Raw genomic sequence first — 18,547 nt, forward strand, 5'->3', positions numbered from 1 at the left:
TGATTTTGAGGCAAACCACTAAATCGAAAAACAGTCTATTTTTCTGCCTTCAATCTTGAATAGAAAACATCCAATATCAGTCTTTCTAAATTATTTATCAAACTAAACACCGGAGATTCCAAAAGAAAAAAGAGAATTTACAATTGCGTTGAACATGGAGTTACTCAAAAGTTTCAAAAACAAGATTCAGGAACCCAATGTATACGAAATGCAGGCACCATCCAACCAGCTGCTTGTTTTGGTTAACAAACTATGGGGTTTATACTTTATACCTTATACCGCACCCATAGAATCCCACGACACTTTACCCTTTTTAAACACTTACACATGCACTACAAGTTATTTTTTCATAATTAAACCTCACCAACATTTCCAATTTTGTCAAGCTTTTAAGAGCAAAAAATGGACGTGTTTATCCCAGAAGAATACATGGTGAAACGACGAATGGAGAAGAAGGCTGCTGCTTCTGGCAAGGGTGGATCAATGAATGCCAGCAATAACAACAACAATGGCGAAAAGATGACAAGAAAAAGCCACTCCCCATCACATGCGCTTAAGGTTCATCAAAACGAGTATGGATTTGGTGAAAATCCAGTTTTTCATTTTTGTTTTTCGCCTTGATGATCAAATCGAACAAACTTTTTTGTGAGTAGATATTATGGTATATGAGAATGTAGTAACGAGATTTTGTAAGTTTAGTATAGTATATGAGAATGTAGTATCGTGTATCGAAATTATGAAAAAAAAAGTTATATAATCGCTTGTTTTTGTTATAATATAATCGATCATATTAAATCTTCCTGAGTAATTCATTGATTTAGTGTTAGTCTTTTTTTTCTTTTTTTCAAAATTTAAATAAATTATCCGTTCTATAAGCTGGATAAAAATCAGTAATTGTACCATTGTAAATTAATTTATTAAATTTAAAACCATACGCGACATTATATTTGATTTCTCTCTTTGCAAATAAAATCTAATTATAACAAATTAATAATTATTACATCCTTACTATTTTGTATCTATATATGATATATCTATAATATCATTAGTAAAACAATATTACAATGTCATGACTAAGAAAAAAGAAGAAAAGGAAAATAACCCTCTTTCTTTTATAGTATGACATATCGACATTTTTCATTTACAAGAAACCAAAACAAGGGGATGCAACGTATACCACCCATCCATTTACGATATATATATATATATATATATATATATATATATATATATATATATATATATATATATATATATATATATATAGTTATTCACTGATCATATATAAGTATAAACTTACGAGCTTTATCTTAAGTAATTAATTAAGACTTAATTAATCACCTGATCACAAGTCAAACTGAGTCGTCATGCATGATCACCTTCTATTGCTTCTTTTCAAGGTCATGTTCTTCATCCAAATCGACATCATCAGAAGCATTAGGATGAACAAGATCGATAAGAAAATCAAACACATCAGTGGTCATCACCGCAGATACAACATCTTCTTTGTGTAGGGTTCTTCTCTTTCCTTGAATGGTCATATTCCAAGATCTTTTAGTCAATTCTTCGATGAAAAGCTCACAAGCTTTTGAAAACACAAGTGGCGCCTCTCCTGAAATCATCTTCACGTCTACACTTGATTTCTTCATGATCTTCTTGATTCTTGCTAATGGTAACAAATGGGGCCCAGTTCGCCCTGATATCCCTCCTCCTGATAAAATCCCAGAATATGCACCAGCTTGCCTCATCTCAAACAAAATGGCTCAATGGTAAATACGAAATAAGATCTTGTTTAGATGAATCAATAGAGATGTGGAATGATTCTTTGTATAAGGGTTTCTTGCTTTTGTGTCTAAGGTTATGAGTGTCGAGATTAGTTTATGAACAAACCAAACACATATGGTCAAAGTGGAAATTAAAATAATATAATAGAAATTTTGACGAAAGAAAAAGATGATATGATGAAAGATTATATTATGAGATTATACACCAAAGTTTTGTTATTTATACATACAATTAATATATGGAAAAATTATTATTAAAAAGTAGGGTTTGAGAGTTGCCGGCCGGGTTCGCCAACTTGCATGCTTATAGAGTTATAGTCTTGGCCGGCTGTGTCACTAAACCGAATCAATTTAATCACTACACGTTTTTTTCCATATTATTATTATTTTGTGGGAATATTATTTTATTTTTCTTATTTTGTTGAACTCCAATTGTGAGAGATAGAAATATCGAGAAAGAACGTATGTGGATTAATGATTAATTACTTTCGAACATATTCAAATTGAAAAAGGGAAATCTTTTGACGTATTAAACTTTTGGAATAAACCAAAACTAGTTAAAATTAGTTTTTTGTGATAGTTAGAAAGAAAATACCCAAAAGTTACATGGATCTAGCCAATTCTGGACTTTTTGTTTATGTAAATCTAAAATTTAAGCATATCTTTAGAATCATTTAAGTATATTTTTGCCTGATCTTGTCTCATATTTCTTTCCAATTCATATGAAAAAAAAAATGAAATATCTAATAGACAAAACTCTAAAAATAGTCCAAAATTATCATTGTGATCCAATAAGTTTTGAGCCTTGCACCATCGATCTAAAACTTTGATTTGTTGCGAGTTTGATCCAATTTGAATTGATTTTTTAAAATGATGAATTTGCCATTTAATTTTGTTTTTATTACAACAATATTAAAAAATAAAATAAAATGGTATCCCTACCCTACCCCACTCCTCCCCCCCCCCCCTCTCTCTCTCTCTCTCTCTCATTGTCACCACCACCACCACCCTCAATCACCAACACGAACGTCAGTCACTACCGCCACCAATACCACCACCGTTGGTCAGGGACGGACGCAGAAATATATAGTAGTTGTTGCTGGGATGAATAGGTGTTGCCGATACATGAAATATAATTAAAAAAATCGAAAAATCGAAAATTTTAACACTGCGACCAGAAAAGTTAGGGGTTGCCGGTGCAACATCGGAAAACCCTTAAAACCATCCCTGTCGTTGGTCACCAACAACCGTCACCGCCACTGTCAATCACCACCGACACCAACGTAACATAAAATTTCCATATCTTAATAACAAAACACTCATGATTTCATATCTACAGTTCCAAATTGAAACTCAAGAACCACCACTACCACCCTCATCTGATGAATTCAAACATATTTTTTCTAGATCTAGAAAAATAGAATATTAAAATTTCCTTGATCTACAACCTCAAAATCAAGAACAACCATATTTTTAAACCCCTAAGAACAATCAAATTTGTAAAAAGAACAATTAGATAAAGTGTAGAATGGATGAGATAATTACATGTCAAACAAAATCACACTACTAATGAGTTGGTCAAACAAAATCCATGGCGGATACCTCTAGGGTAATGAAACCGCTCTATAATCTTTAAACAAAGCAATTTATCAAGCATACGGTGTGCTCAATGTTGATGATGGAGCTCTTCAATCTCCTTACGAAGCTCTTTCTCAGTCTTCTCAACTTAGATGGTTGCTATCTTTCGATGTCTCATTCTCTCTTTCTCTTTGATCATCTTCCTCACAAAACCTAACATCATCATGTTCGTCACAACAAACCTAGCGTCACCGAGAATCTGCTAAAAACCCTAATCTCTAACGGCTCATCGAATAAGGAAAGTGATAAAGGTGGTGGAGGAAACGTTGAACTGTGGTGGCGAAGTTGGTGATGGTCTCTTTCGAAAATGGTTGTTGTGGAGATGATGAACTAAGAAGCTGACGACGATTTGTTGATATTCCACATCCGACGACGTTATCCCTTGATCACTTTATGACAGTGGTTTTAGATGTTGGCATTGGTTCCTAACGAGAATAGTGGTGATTTTTGTCGGTTCGGTGGTTTTTGGCGGTGTCCGATGAGATAGGAAAGAGAAGTTTTTGTGTTTTAAAGATAAAAGGTTTAGCTCGGGTGGGGTTAGGTGTAGAGAGAGAGAGAGAGAGATGGTGTGGGGTTAGGTGGCTTTTTCTTTAGTTTTTTTATTTATTCAATCAAAAAATTAACAAAATTAATAAAAAAAACTTAAAAAATAAAAATATATAGTCAAAATTGTCATTATAAAATAGTTCAAATCAAATTGGATCAAAATTACAACTAAATAAAAAGTTAACCTCTGTTTTTAGTTCAAAATATTTTAGATAAGGACCACATGAACTATTTTTGTAGTTTTTAGTTCAAAATATTTTAGATAAGGACCATATGAACTATTTTTGTAGTTTTATCTGTCTATCCATTGATAAGTAGCCCAAAAATGGAAAATTTATATTCTTGACCAAAATACACCGTGTATTAAGGTTAAATTAATCCAATGTTGAGATTTGTAGATGAAAAGTATAAATGAAACATTTCTTTTCAACATCAAACCTAATTAGAACACAGAACTATAATTTTTGGCTGTTTGTGATAACGGAAAATTTAGAAAATATTGATAATTACTGATAATATGAAAGCTTGATTAAAATATTAGTTAGAGTCAGAAACTTTCTCTACAATAAGTTTATTAGTCCATGTAAAATCGTTTAATATTCTATCTAGATGAATAAGAAATTGATTGAATTATGTATTTTGTAACATTTTGTATTGAAGTAAATTACAAAAAAATTTATTATTAAATTCGATGATTTATGAACTACATTCAATGGAAATAGCATACCATACCATTATTAAATTCATAAGTGATTCAAACTTCCGTAAAACTTTATATTTCAACAATATGATGTATAAAAAATATACGTTATAACGATATAAAGGAAAAAATATTGTTTATGACGATATAAAAAAAAAAAAAATCTTTCAGACCGAAAATATATCATTTCTAATATATGTTGTAGTGAAATAAAGTTATATCATTGTATAGATGAAATTGAGACGAGATCAATAATATATTTTAATTTATACCGAATATTATGTAATAAAAGTTATAAAGAAAAATCACAATAAGTAACTTCGGATAAATATTAAAAGGATAATAAGATAAATGTTGTTTTATAGTTTTTAGTATTTATAATGTTTACGACATCTTCAATAGTTAACATTTTAAAGATTTATTATTTCGAACATACCAAATTGCTACCAACGTTTATTTATATAAGAAAAGACTATTGTTATAAACCATATGTAACTATTAACATTCTCAAAAGTTTTATCTAGAAATTAACTATCTTTCTCATATATTATATAAATTGTTTTTATATAAAATTTTAGATTTTAAGTATATACCATATTTAAAAAAATATATATTAGTTGATATTAGTCTTTTAATAAATAAAAACAATAAAATAATATGTTACAAAAATATTTTGTAATATTTAGTATTTGTATCATTTTAACAATTAATTATTTATGACATAAGTTTTTATAAAATATAATTAAATCTACTTTTCATATTTAGTTAAATAGATTAAATAATAAAAATAACAAAAAATTATTATCTAAATATATATGAAAAATAAAAAGATTATAAACGTAACGACTAAAATAAACAAAACATGATTAAAAATTCAAAATTTTAGAAATTAATAAGTAGATAGAATTAGAATATCTTAAAACAAAAACTTTTATTGCTCAATTGTATCAGCTATTGTTTTTTTAAATGTCAATGTTTCAAGTCTTGTTTAAAAAATAAATAGATTTAAAAGTAAATTAGATTTCGTTATACAAAATAATAACTTTTTCAAAACCTTTTTAAATAGTTAAAAGAACATTAGAAAAAACAATTTTTTTAGTAGTTGTGTGTAAAGGGTAACTTTTAAAAGAAATTATCTTAAAGAAGTTAACATGTATTCCACAACTAATAGAATTTCATATGACAATTGTAGTTACCAAACATTAGTTTATTTATTTATTTATATGGTATTAAATATAATTTGGTTCTTCAACTTTCAATTTGATACATTTTTAATTTGTTATGCTTAATGATATTTATATGTAGTATCGGTTACTTTTAATAATATTATAATTTAAATTATATTAATATTAATCTATTATATATTAAATTCATTTTTTTGTTTCAAACTAGTACCGAATTAAAATTATTATTTTTATAATAAGTTAAAGCTCAATACATCTAATGAAAATATATAATACTGACAATTTGATAAAAAAAAATATATTATTAACAAGATATGAGTTATTGTAATAAAAATTTATTATGTATATTGGTATAAACCTAATAGATACAAGGGCCATCTTTTAAAAAATATATATGCATAAAGTATTTGTTTATTAAAAGAGAGCAACTATTCATTTTGTTCATGTTGATCTCTTTTATTTTTACGAAATATACCATCATAATTGTTGTTTGTATTTATCATAACCGTTTTGACCGGCTATTACCTGTCATACTCGATCAAAAGGGTTATGATAAATACAGACAACAAGTTTGATAATGTATTGCGTAAAAAAATATCATTAAATTATTTTATATTGTATCTTTTTCTCTACTATTACTGAGTAATGTTTTCAACGTCTTGATGTTCATATATTTTAAAACTTAATTATTTAATAATAGATATAATAATTTAATTGATATTTGAAATTTATCATTTTCCAAACATTGCTTATGCCCAAAGCCAATGACGAAGGAAGATTCTTTCTTGAGATTTAATACAAATAAAATAACAAAAACTATTTTCCAAATAATGCAAAAGTAGTTATTTAATGACCTAATCATATCCATTATTAAACATGTTTATTTTATTGACTTGGATTCGACTCGATGTCTTTGTTGTAGTTACCACAATAAAGAGGTTCATCGTCTCTACATCAGTTGTGAGGTGGCTGGTCAAATTTGGGTTCGTGTTTGTCGATGGTGTTATATCTTATATTTCCGGACTTGACTCCCAAAAAACATGTTTATGTGGGTAGATTCTTGAATCGTGCATACTATAAAAAATCTGGATTTTGATGCAGTTTTCATGGTGACCATTTGGATACTTTGACCTATCGCAATGCTCTGGTTTTCAGGTGCAACAAGTTTCGTAGATATTCTAATTTTGAGAAGATTGTTGCTTTCTTGTTTAAATGGTTTATTCATAAAAATATAAATATTAAAGTCAATTGGGTTTCATGGTAACAAAACTTGATTCAAGCTGTCAAATTATAATTGTTTGTTCACTTGTTTCTTTCAAATGGGTAAGTTGGTGTATCTTCTCCCCTTCGAAAATTAGATCTATTTTTTATTCATTCTCGTCTATCAACACAAGTCCGACTTACAACAATAATATTCAAATATGAAATCATAAAGCATAATCATTGTCTTATCAAAATCATTACAAGCTAACAAAATTTAAATTCTATTTGAAGATAAATATAAATTTAATATAAAAAAAAAAAAGTTAAAGAAGAAAACAAAAGTAAACAAACATCAAAATCATCTCCCACAACCGAAGTCACCTGCCGATTAAACATTGAATTTGACCAACTCTAAATATTAAATTTGATGTTCACTTTTTGGTTTATATATGATAGTTTAATACTATATATTTTGTATTTTAATCGGTAGGCCAATTAGTTTATATAATTTAAAAATATAATGATATTTTTTTATGATATGTTTAAAGTTTGTATTTTTCTATGGGGAGTTTAATTAAATATAATCAACAAAATCTAGTAGTCAAAGTTCTTAATGACAAAATTATAATCTTTTTTGTTAAAAAGTGGAAATATTAAAATGATACAGCGTACCTGGGGGGATATTCCATTTTTGGAAGGCATATCACCGCATATGTCGCATCCACCCCTTCAAAGGGCAATTACATCCCAATTTTAGTATCCACAAAATTAATAAAAGTTTTCATAGTTTATTAAAAAGAAAAATGTCTATGTAGAGTTAGATACTATCTAATTATTTTTAAAAACTTTATTTATATCGGTAAATTAATATAAATGAAAATATGATCCAACTTTGTAAGCATTGTCATTTACGTCAAGTCTAATAAAATAAAATAAAGTTAAAATAGATAAAAATGGCCATTTTCTCTTTTAATTTTAATTTTAGATCTAAAAGACAAAATTTAATCTATGTGGATGTTTGATCATTAAGAGGTTGGAACGACCTTTGTGCAGGTGACTATGCTAGCATTCCATAAGCTCATTTCGGCCTCTAAACGACCTTTGAACAAATGTCGTTTGTTTTTTTGAAATGAAAATGTTTAAAGTTTGCGGATCACCTTTATAACCTTCTCTAGCAGAAGAGATGGACTAAACGGCTGCAACATGTAATAAAAAGTTTTTTTTTTTTTTTTTTTTTTTTTTTTAAACTTCTGCAGAGTACTGCAATAAGTTAAAGTAACGTGTGAAGATGTTTGATTTTGAAGCAGAAGGTCAAGTGCTACGCCACACAGTACACGAGCAACAATTTTAAATCAAAAGTCTTTTGAAAAACAAACAACTGCGAAGAGCCAAGTGTTGCTCGTGTGTTGCGCGGCGCAACACTAAGTGGTTAGAAGAGGGTTTTTTAAAAAATAAACAGAACCTAAGTATTCTAACATTCTCTTAATCATTAAGAGGTTGGAACAATTCATGCAACATTTGGTGCAATTTACTATTTTCTCTTTAAAATTGATTTTAGATCAAGAGGCAAAAAGGTAATGTAAGGGGTTGTTAGGGTCATGATTCTCAATCCCATCTAGGATCTTGGATGTCAAAGATATCTAAGGATCCTTAAACCTATCCAGGATCCCGGATCTTAAAGGAGTCTCAGGATCCCGAACATACATCAGGATCCTGAACATCGCTATTATTATTTTCTAACAAGTTTAACGACTATATTTTTTGTTTATTTCTCACATTTACAAAATTGTTCAATTCTCAGCGAAGAAAGGTTCCAACCAAGCTTAAGAACTGGAAATATCAAGTCAAAGCACGTGTAAATACCAACTCAGCAGGATCCTGAAAATATCAGACTTATAGTTACTTAGCCTAGACTATAAATACACTTGTAAAAGACACACAATGGGCACAATCTTTTGACACCTTACAGACCTAGAGCTAGGCAAACACTTGTAATCGTATTTTTATCATCATCTCTGTAATTTACATTCAAATCAATAAGATCATACAAGGATAATCATTATCATCTCCTAAGGTTTTATGTTGGAGATCTTAGCAAATATCAATGACTTTCCTTGTAAACCACTCGTGTTATTTTTATCTCAATTTAGTACTCGCATTATTCACAACACCACAGCCTCTCATACATCATGGTTGATATCCACTTAGTCGATTTTTCACCAAAAAAATTTGGCGCCCACCGTGGGGCTGTTGTGTTCATAATTCTCAAAAATCATGTCTACATAATCAACTTTGACCTTTTCCTCTACTCCCCCCATTTCCTCAAAGAATCTTCCACCACATCCAAGCAGGCCTCCCTGTTAGAGGAAAACTTCGGATACCTCTAAAAAGAATACATCTCTGATCATTAGCCATGGGAATCCAGGATCCCTGGGATTCCATGATCCTCCTGTTCTGATCTTTAACAACGAACCCTTCTCTATGGTGAAGGTGGTAAGAAAAAAAAAAAGAATCAATAACAGGAGAATAACAGAACATTACTCAAAGAAATGGAAAGAATAAGAACAGAGATCCACAAACCGCATGAAACCAAGACACTAGTAACTTACTAAATAATAATGCATTTAATACTAACTCTAAGGATCTTGATGCATGCATAAGTCCTATCATGTTTAGGGAACTTCAACAACTGAGACAGATGATTTCGAGTGTACCAGGAATATCCCCCCATCCAGCTATACGATGAAACCACAGATCCTAAAGAACATATCACAAAATATATAGAGAGAATGGAGATCATTCCCATTCCACTACACTTAAAAGAAGCCTATTTATGTAAAGGATTCAGATCGACTCTCACAGGACCAACGTTAATATGGCTTTGTAATTTTCCTCCTTATTTCATTACTTATCTTTCTCATTTATTTAATCTTTTTAATAACCAATTTTCTTGTAGCGTGACATTCGAAAGGATCATTAGTGATTTTTATCGATTACTCCAGGATCCTAAGGAATCCCTTAGAGATTCTGTAAACCAGTTTGGCAAGGAAGCGCTAAACATTCCTAATATCGACATGACCACTGTCGTGGAGGCTTTTAAGATCATATAAATCAAAACCATGTTCCAAACCTGATCATCATAGAGTTAATGTCCTGGAAGATGAAGGAGAAGAATATGGATTCCCTAGGATCATTGACTATTGTTTTTCTATGGATGTTTCAGGATTAATCTTTGCTATGTAGGATCTTGGAGAAAAGGCAGGGTATCGAAGTAAATGAGACAAATTGAGTGGCTTGAAATACAATTCTAAATGGTGTACATAACACAATGATTTTGGCCACATCACTAAGGATTGCATAGCCCTCAAAATGAGATTAGCTATATCCTAAGCAAAGGATATCTTAAAGAGATCCTATGAAGACAAAAAGAAAGATCCAAAGAAAAGGAGCCAGATCATGAAAAGATCCTTGAAAAAACAGGACCCCCTCCTTCATACGCCAATATGATTAACGTTATTTATAGGAGTTTTGACAATTATAGAACTTCTTACTCTGCAGCAAAAACAAATGCTAGGCGGAGAAAAAAGAATGACCCCGGAAGAACACAGGAATGAAAGAAATCACCTTCGATGAACAAGATAAAGAAAATATTCAGGATCCTCGTCATGAAGGATTGGTGATAACTCTCTACATCACTTTGTCAAAAGGATCCTGGTGGACGGAGGATCCTCAATGAACATCATAATCTTAGATGCTCTGACCAGGATGAACATTCCAGAATCCGAGATAATCAAAATATCCTCAATACTAATAGGATTTAGTGGTGAAACGAAACTTTCTATTGGAGATATCACTACTAGAAAAACAGTCTTTTAGGACGCGCAATGTGTGTTGTAAAACGCTCAGACAACGCGCAAATGCGTGTCAAGGAAGGCCTTGTTATAACGAGAGAAGACACGCTTTTGTGCGTTGTCTATTTACAACACGCTGTTATGATACACAATGCGTATCAAGGAAGGCTCTGTCATAAAGGAAGATGACACGCATTTGCGTGTCCTAACCTTACAACGCGTGTGTTTATGACACGCAATGCGTATCAAGGAAGCCCCTGTCATAAATGAAGATGACACGCATTTGCGTGTCATAAACTTCAGTAACCATTTTTGATATGCATTTACGACACGTCTTTATGATACTCATTTACGCATAATACAAAAATATGTAAACAAAGATATACCAAAATAATCAATTTCATCCAATAACATCATGTCAAAAAATGTAATACATTGATATTAAAGGGATTTGATTGTACATTGTTATTAAAAGGTTTTCCCTAACTATATAACCTAATACTACATTGCTATAAAGGGGTGCCTTCTTGTTTCAGTAACTCGTCATTAAGTTGTCTGAAGAAGCTCTAAAACCCTTCATGTATCCAACCAATCATCATGTCTCTTAGCTTCAATATCAATCCCAACTCTTGATCAAGAACAACACAGAAATAATCATGTCAATTGTATAATATCAATATCAACTAATTAATAATACATAGTTATAAATATTACCAAAATGTCAATTGTATAATATTAATATCAACTAATTAATAATACACAGTTGTAAATATTACCAAAAGATGAGATCCTCATATACAAGCAACTTATAAAGTTATAATATGCACTGATTAAATAAGAGGAAATTGAAGATTATTTAGTAATGAGCTAATTTCAATTTATCAAAAATAGAAAGTCCTTCAGATGCTTCTTCAACTATAACCTGATTTAGATACAACAAGTGTTGTCAATATGTTGACTTTATGGACATAAAATATTGATTAAAAGTACTTAATGTAACGCCCGCAGATCCGTGCTAGTCAATTTATAGGCAATAGGGGTCGAAAACGACTTTTCTACAAAAAGATTATTTAGAATAAATAATGTTAACCAAGTTGTAGAATATGTCACAAGGTTTCCGTACATATAAAGAACGCCGAAATCCGAGTTATAACGAAGAAGTTATGACCCGTCGAAGTTTCGCGTCGGAACCGGCACGGCGTCGGGAAGCGTAAAATAGTAAATTTATGATAGAGAGAGATTTAGCCTTAGCGCTCTAAACGAAAGTCGTAGAATATGTTAAACTAAGAACATCGATAAAAAGAACGCCCAAATCTGACTTCGTATGAAGAAGTTATGATTTTTTGAAGTTTCGGATTAGCGGTGTACAGCCCGAAATTCGAATTTTAGATCGATTGATTTTTAGCCGACACAACCTAAACAAGAATCGAAGATCTCGTTGTTAGTAGCGTAACGATAAAAAGACAGACGAAAATGGACATCGGATAAAGAAGTTATGAGATTTTAACGGACCAATCCTGTCCCGGCCTGTTAAAAATATAACTTTATAAATAAAGTCAAAATTAGCCGACGGAGTCTAAACGAAAGTTGTAGAGTACGTCTCCACCTACGCGTGGATATAAATAACGTCAAAAACGGAGTTCGTATGAACGAGTTACAAATTATAATAGCATATTTACGTATTAAAATAAAGTATAAATCATGTATACGTACACATATATATACATATGTATATATCATTAGAAAGGTATCGACGATGCGGTCATTATAAGACTAATGTTGAGTTCTTTCGACATTAGTTTAGTACAAATATCATTAAATCCATTTAAAATAGTATTATAGAGGGGTGTTTAGTTGTTTATATAACTAAAAGGTCATTAAGTAATTATGGAGGGTAGTTTTTGAAAATTCAATTAGTATAAATAAGAGCCTTGGGCTCTCATATTTCTTGCACCATTCTCTTGATTCAAGAGTCTTTCTCTCCTTATCCCCCGAGCATTTCGGTCCCTCGTGATTCGACTTCTCTTTCTGTAGTTTTAGTATAGTAAGGTGAGCGCTGAAGCGCTGCACGAATCTTTCTTAGAAAGATTCAGCAACGAAGTTCTGCCCCTGCAGAGCCCAATTCCTAGCTAAAATCCCCTTGAAAGTTTCGTCAAAGGAAATTATTTTAAAGTAAACGAAGCGCTGTCCGAGTACCGAGTCACCACCTTCTCAGGTGAGTGCATAGTCCCTTTCATCTTACACATAGATATGAAGTATTTTATATAAACTACGTGCTATGTGTGCATATTATCTGAATACTTGCTGTCTATGCTGGATGAACGTTTTATACATGTTTTAAAGGATTTAAACTGTATACGTATTTTATATATACGAATATGTTGGGTATGATGATGGGTAGATGAATGATGAGAGATAGAAGATGACGTGAGTATACGTTGGCAGCTATAGACTTAGTGCCTATGGGACAAACACCGGTAGCTATGGACTTAGTACCTGTTAAACGTTGGTAGCTATGGATTTAGTACCTGTTGGGAATTGGTAGCTATGGACTTAGTACCTGTTGAACATTGGTAGCTATGGACTTAGTACCTATTAGATAAAGATTGGTAGCTATGGATTTAGTACCTGATGAATAGACCATAGCAGCTATGGAATTAGTGCTTTATGAACGAACATTGGCAGCTATGGATTTAGTGTCAGTCCTATAACCCTGGAGGTAAGGGACTTCGGAATAAACGAATGTAGGATAGATGACTCTTAGGTTAAATCCTTAAAGAGTAAAGAAGATAATGGGGATGGGTAATTGGGTTGATTGTTTGATTGAACATAGTAATTATATTATTGTGGGTTGAAAACCCTATGTACTCACCAGGTTTCCCAACCTGACCCACTCAGTTTATGTATATCACAGGTGACGAAGTGAAGTGACATTACACTGAGAGATTTAAAAGAGATGTAGATCACTAGTGTAAATCATTGTAAGTTCTGTTTATGCTTATGTGTCGGTATTAACGATGACATCCCAAACATTTTAAAATGAAATAAATACGTTTCTTCGAAAATGTTTTAATAACGTATTTACCATGTTTTTCTGGGAACAAATTCCGCAACCTTTTTATAAAATGAAGTACTCTGATTTTTATAAAGCATAAATAAAAATCGGTCTTTTCTGGCCGTGATTTTGGGGATGTCACAGTTGGTATCAGAGCATTAGTTTAAGCGAACTAGGAATATGGATTTATTTCTAGACTTAAACTTAGAATGCTAAGCGATGATTGTGAGGTGTGAGCACTAGATTATTTTAGGAATTGTGCCTAAAATGCTTTTATGTGCTAAATACTTGTGCCTGATATGCTGTTATTTGTTCGGATCTATGGTCTGTTGCCGACCGGATCTGGAAACCTAAAGTGTGTTTAGGATTCTAAGCGTTTAACTACGATATTAGAACTAGCATATAAACGTTTCGGAGTGATAAGGATGATTTAAACGTCAATCCTAAGTAAAGATCTAGATTCACCATAATCGGTGTAGAGATCAAGATGGCAAGAACCCGTAGCGGAAACGTAAATGCGAATGGGAACCGAAACCAACCCCCAGTGGTTCAGCAAATACATGTTGTTGAAGAAGTTGCGCCTGAGCCAGTCACCATGGCTGGAGTTCAAGCCATGATTCGGGCTATGTTAGCTGAACAAAGGGAAGAAATGAGATAGATGTTGAATAGGGACGAACCTACCGTACATGTTGAACCGACGGAGCCAGTTCCCGAGCAATCTGAGGAAGGGAACTACAGCCGCCAATTGAGTCAAGTAGGGACTCAAGGTGAGCAAAGGGATGGCCCAGAAAGGATAAACAACAAGGATGGGCGGATGTACAAGAATTTCTTGGGTGTGAAACCACCAAGCCTCTCAGGAAGCCCGAAGCCGGTTGAGATTATGGATTGGATCCCTGAGATGGAGATGGTGTTTGAGAGCTGCAGCTGTAACGAGAAACAGAAGACTGTCTTCGCAGTAAGACAGCTGAAAACTGGAGTCTTGAGATGGTGGAAGCTATTGGCAGATACGATGCCACAAGGAGAAGCCTTAAGGATGTCGTGGGAAGAGTTTTTGGAATAGTTGAAAATGCAATACTGCTCGGAGATAGATCTGATAGACTTAAACAACGAGTTTCAGAACCTGAGGAAAGGGAAAATGAGTGTTGATGAGTATGCCACCGCATTCACTGAGAGGATGAAGCTATTTCCCTACTTGGTGCCTACCGAACTCTACAAGATTGATAGGTTTGCTAATGGATTGCCCACTGACTTTGGCCCAATGGTCAAAATGGCAACTACTTTGAAAGCAGTTGTTAGGGCAGCTAAGAACGTAGAGGCCCAGATAAGAGAAAAGGGTCTAGAAAAAGATAAGGTAGGAGAGAAGCGGAAGTTTGAAGGATCTTCGAGGCCGAACAAGGAAAGCAAATTCTCAAAGCTTGGAGGAGCAAATGGAGGTGAAGCAAGATGGTGTGATAGATGCAAGAAGAAGCATGGTGGAAAGTGCAACGAAGAAGTGACTTTTTACAAGTGTGGGAGGACTGGTCACTATTCCAAAGACTGCACGCATAATGACAAAGTATGCTATAGATGTGGAGGCAAGGGGCACATGTCCAGAGACTGCCTAAGGAAAAATAAAGCAGCAAGACCAGAAACGCCACCAAGGCCAAGGGAATTTCACATGATCCTCGACGAAGCAGAGAACCATGCGAGGAATCAAGAATGAGGACTTCTTACCCGAGGATCGGATTATGCAGTAGTCATAGTTTCGTATGATGTAGCCTAGTAGAGGCGTAGTCTAGGGTGAACTTGAACACCTATGTAATCGTTTCAATAAATGATATAAAACCTTCGTTTTGTTATCTGATGTGTTGAATGATTGTATGAATTGCTGCATGGTGACTTGGGAAACTGCGAGACAATACTTGGGACGAGTATGAGTAGGTGTGAATGGTAGTAGAGGCCTATACTACCGGAAGCACAGGACTCACACTTGGATCGGGGAAAGTCACAAGGTTACCAAGAAGCTAGTAATTGATTTCATTTTTTTCAAGTATGTCATTACCATCATTTCGATAATGACTAAAAAGATTGTTGATTTCCGATCCTAGTGGTCATACCAAATTGAGTCCGACTACGATGAGTATGTTGCGTGGTTCAGGGAACCAAGTTCAATGTAGCGTCCGACTTTAACCAAACAATTGAAACCAAAGCGATCAATAGAAGTATCTCGTTCGTTGTTAAAGAAGTTGGTAGCCAGAAACGCTACATGTTAAAGTGTGATTATATCACATTAGAACATGAAGGAAGGCATAGTCTATTTTAGAATTTAACTCTAAGAGACCTAAGTATAAACGTGCGTCACATGATGATAGGTCATAATTTGAAGTCTAGCGTGAGGTAGAGAGCAGGTGCACGATCGAGTACTGCTTACAGTCAATGAGTCTAAGAGATAGACTTGAAGGAATATAGAAGTTATAATTATTACCTAGGATGAAGAGATGGCGTATGGAGTCATTATACGAGCCCTGTTTCGTTGATGATTCCGGGACGTAATCATCCTATGGGGGAGATAATTGTAACGCCCGCAGATCCGTGCTAGTCAATTTAGAGGCAATAGGGGTCGAAAACGACTTTTCTACAAAAAGATTATTTAGAATAAATAATCTTAACCAAGTTGTAGAATATGTCACAAGGTTTCGTCGGAACCGGCACGGCGTCGGGAAGCGTAAAATAGTAAATTTATGATAGAGAGAGATTTAGCCTTAGCGCTCTAAACGAAAGTCGTAGAATATGTTAAACTAAGAACATCGATAAAAAGAACGCCCAAATCTGACTTCGTATGAAGAAGTTATGATTTTTTGAAGTTTCGGATTAGCGGTGTACAGCCCGAAATTCGAATTTTAGATCGATTGATTTTTAGCCGACACAACCTAAACAAGAATCGAAGATCTCGTTGTTAGTAGCGTAACGATAAAAAGACAGACGAAAATGGACATCGGATAAAGAAGTTATGAGATTTTAACGGACCAATCCTGTCCCGGCCTGTTAAAAATATAACTTTATAAATAAAGTCAAAATTAGCCGACGGAGTCTAAACGAAAGTTGTAGAGTACGTCTCCACCTACGCGTGGATATAAATAACGTCAAAAACGGAGTTCGTATGAACGAGTTACAAATTATAATAGCATATTTACGTATTAAAATAAAGTATAAATCATGTATACGTACACATATATATACATATGTATATATCATTAGAAAGGTATCGACGATGCGGTCATTATAAGACTAATGTTGAGTTCTTTCGACATTAGTTTAGTACAAATATCATTAAATCCATTTAAAATAGTATTATAGAGGGGTGTTTAGTTGTTTATATAACTAAAAGGTCATTAAGTAATTATGGAGGGTAGTTTTTGAAAATTCAATTAGTATAAATAAGAGCCTTGGGCTCTCATATTTCTTGCACCATTCTCTTGATTCAAGAGTCTTTCTCTCCTTATCCCCCGAGCATTTCGGTCCCTCGTGATTCGACTTCTCTTTCTGTAGTTTTAGTATAGTAAGGTGAGCGCTGAAGCGCTGCACGAATCTTTCTTAGAAAGATTCAGCAACGAAGTTCTGCCCCTGCAGAGCCCAATTCCTAGCTAAAATCCCCTTGAAAGTTTCGTCAAAGGAAATTATTTTAAAGTAAACGAAGCGCTGTCCGAGTACCGAGTCACCACCTTCTCAGGTGAGTGCATAGTCCCTTTCATCTTACACATAGATATGAAGTATTTTATATAAACTACGTGCTATGTGTGCATATTATCTGAATACTTGCTGTCTATGCTGGATGAACGTTTTATACATGTTTTAAAGGATTTAAACTGTATACGTATTTTATATATACGAATATGTTGGGTATGATGATGGGTAGATGAATGATGAGAGATAGAAGATGACGTGAGTATACGTTGGCAGCTATAGACTTAGTGCCTATGGGACAAACACCGGTAGCTATGGACTTAGTACCTGTTAAACGTTGGTAGCTATGGATTTAGTACCTGTTGGGAATTGGTAGCTATGGACTTAGTACCTGTTGAACATTGGTAGCTATGGACTTAGTACCTATTAGATAAAGACTGGTAGCTATGGATTTAGTACCTGATGAATAGACCATAGCAGCTATGGAATTAGTGCTTTATGAACGAACATTGGCAGCTATGGATTTAGTGTCAGTCCTATAACCCTGGAGGTAAGGGACTTCGGAATAAACGAATGTAGGATAGATGACTCTTAGGTTAAATCCTTAAAGAGTAAAGAAGATAATGGGGATGGGTAATTGGGTTGATTGTTTGATTGAACATAGTAATTATATTATTGTGGGTTGAAAACCCTATGTACTCACCAGGTTTCCCAACCTGACCCACTCAGTTTATGTATATCACAGGTGACGAAGTGAAGTGACATTACACTGAGAGATTTAAAAGAGATGTAGATCACTAGTGTAAATCATTGTAAGTTCTGTTTATGCTTATGTGTCGGTATTAACGATGACATCCCAAACATTTTAAAATGAAATAAATACGTTTCTTCGAAAATGTTTTAATAACGTATTTACCATGTTT

At 33.2% G+C, this 18,547-nt stretch overlaps 1 pseudogene; it reads right to left on the reverse strand.

Moving 5' to 3' along the window:
* Nucleotides 1-1,382: 1,382 nt before the first annotated feature.
* Nucleotides 1,383-1,748, reverse strand: LOC145002964 (nuclear transcription factor Y subunit C-3 pseudogene; annotated as a pseudogene).
* Nucleotides 1,749-18,547: the final 16,799 nt, after the last annotated feature.

Source organism: Lactuca saligna, chromosome 6 (assembly GCF_052625555.1).
Source record: "Lactuca saligna cultivar CGN05327 chromosome 6, ASM5262555v1, whole genome shotgun sequence".
NCBI classification, from domain to species: Eukaryota; Viridiplantae; Streptophyta; class Magnoliopsida; order Asterales; family Asteraceae; genus Lactuca; species Lactuca saligna.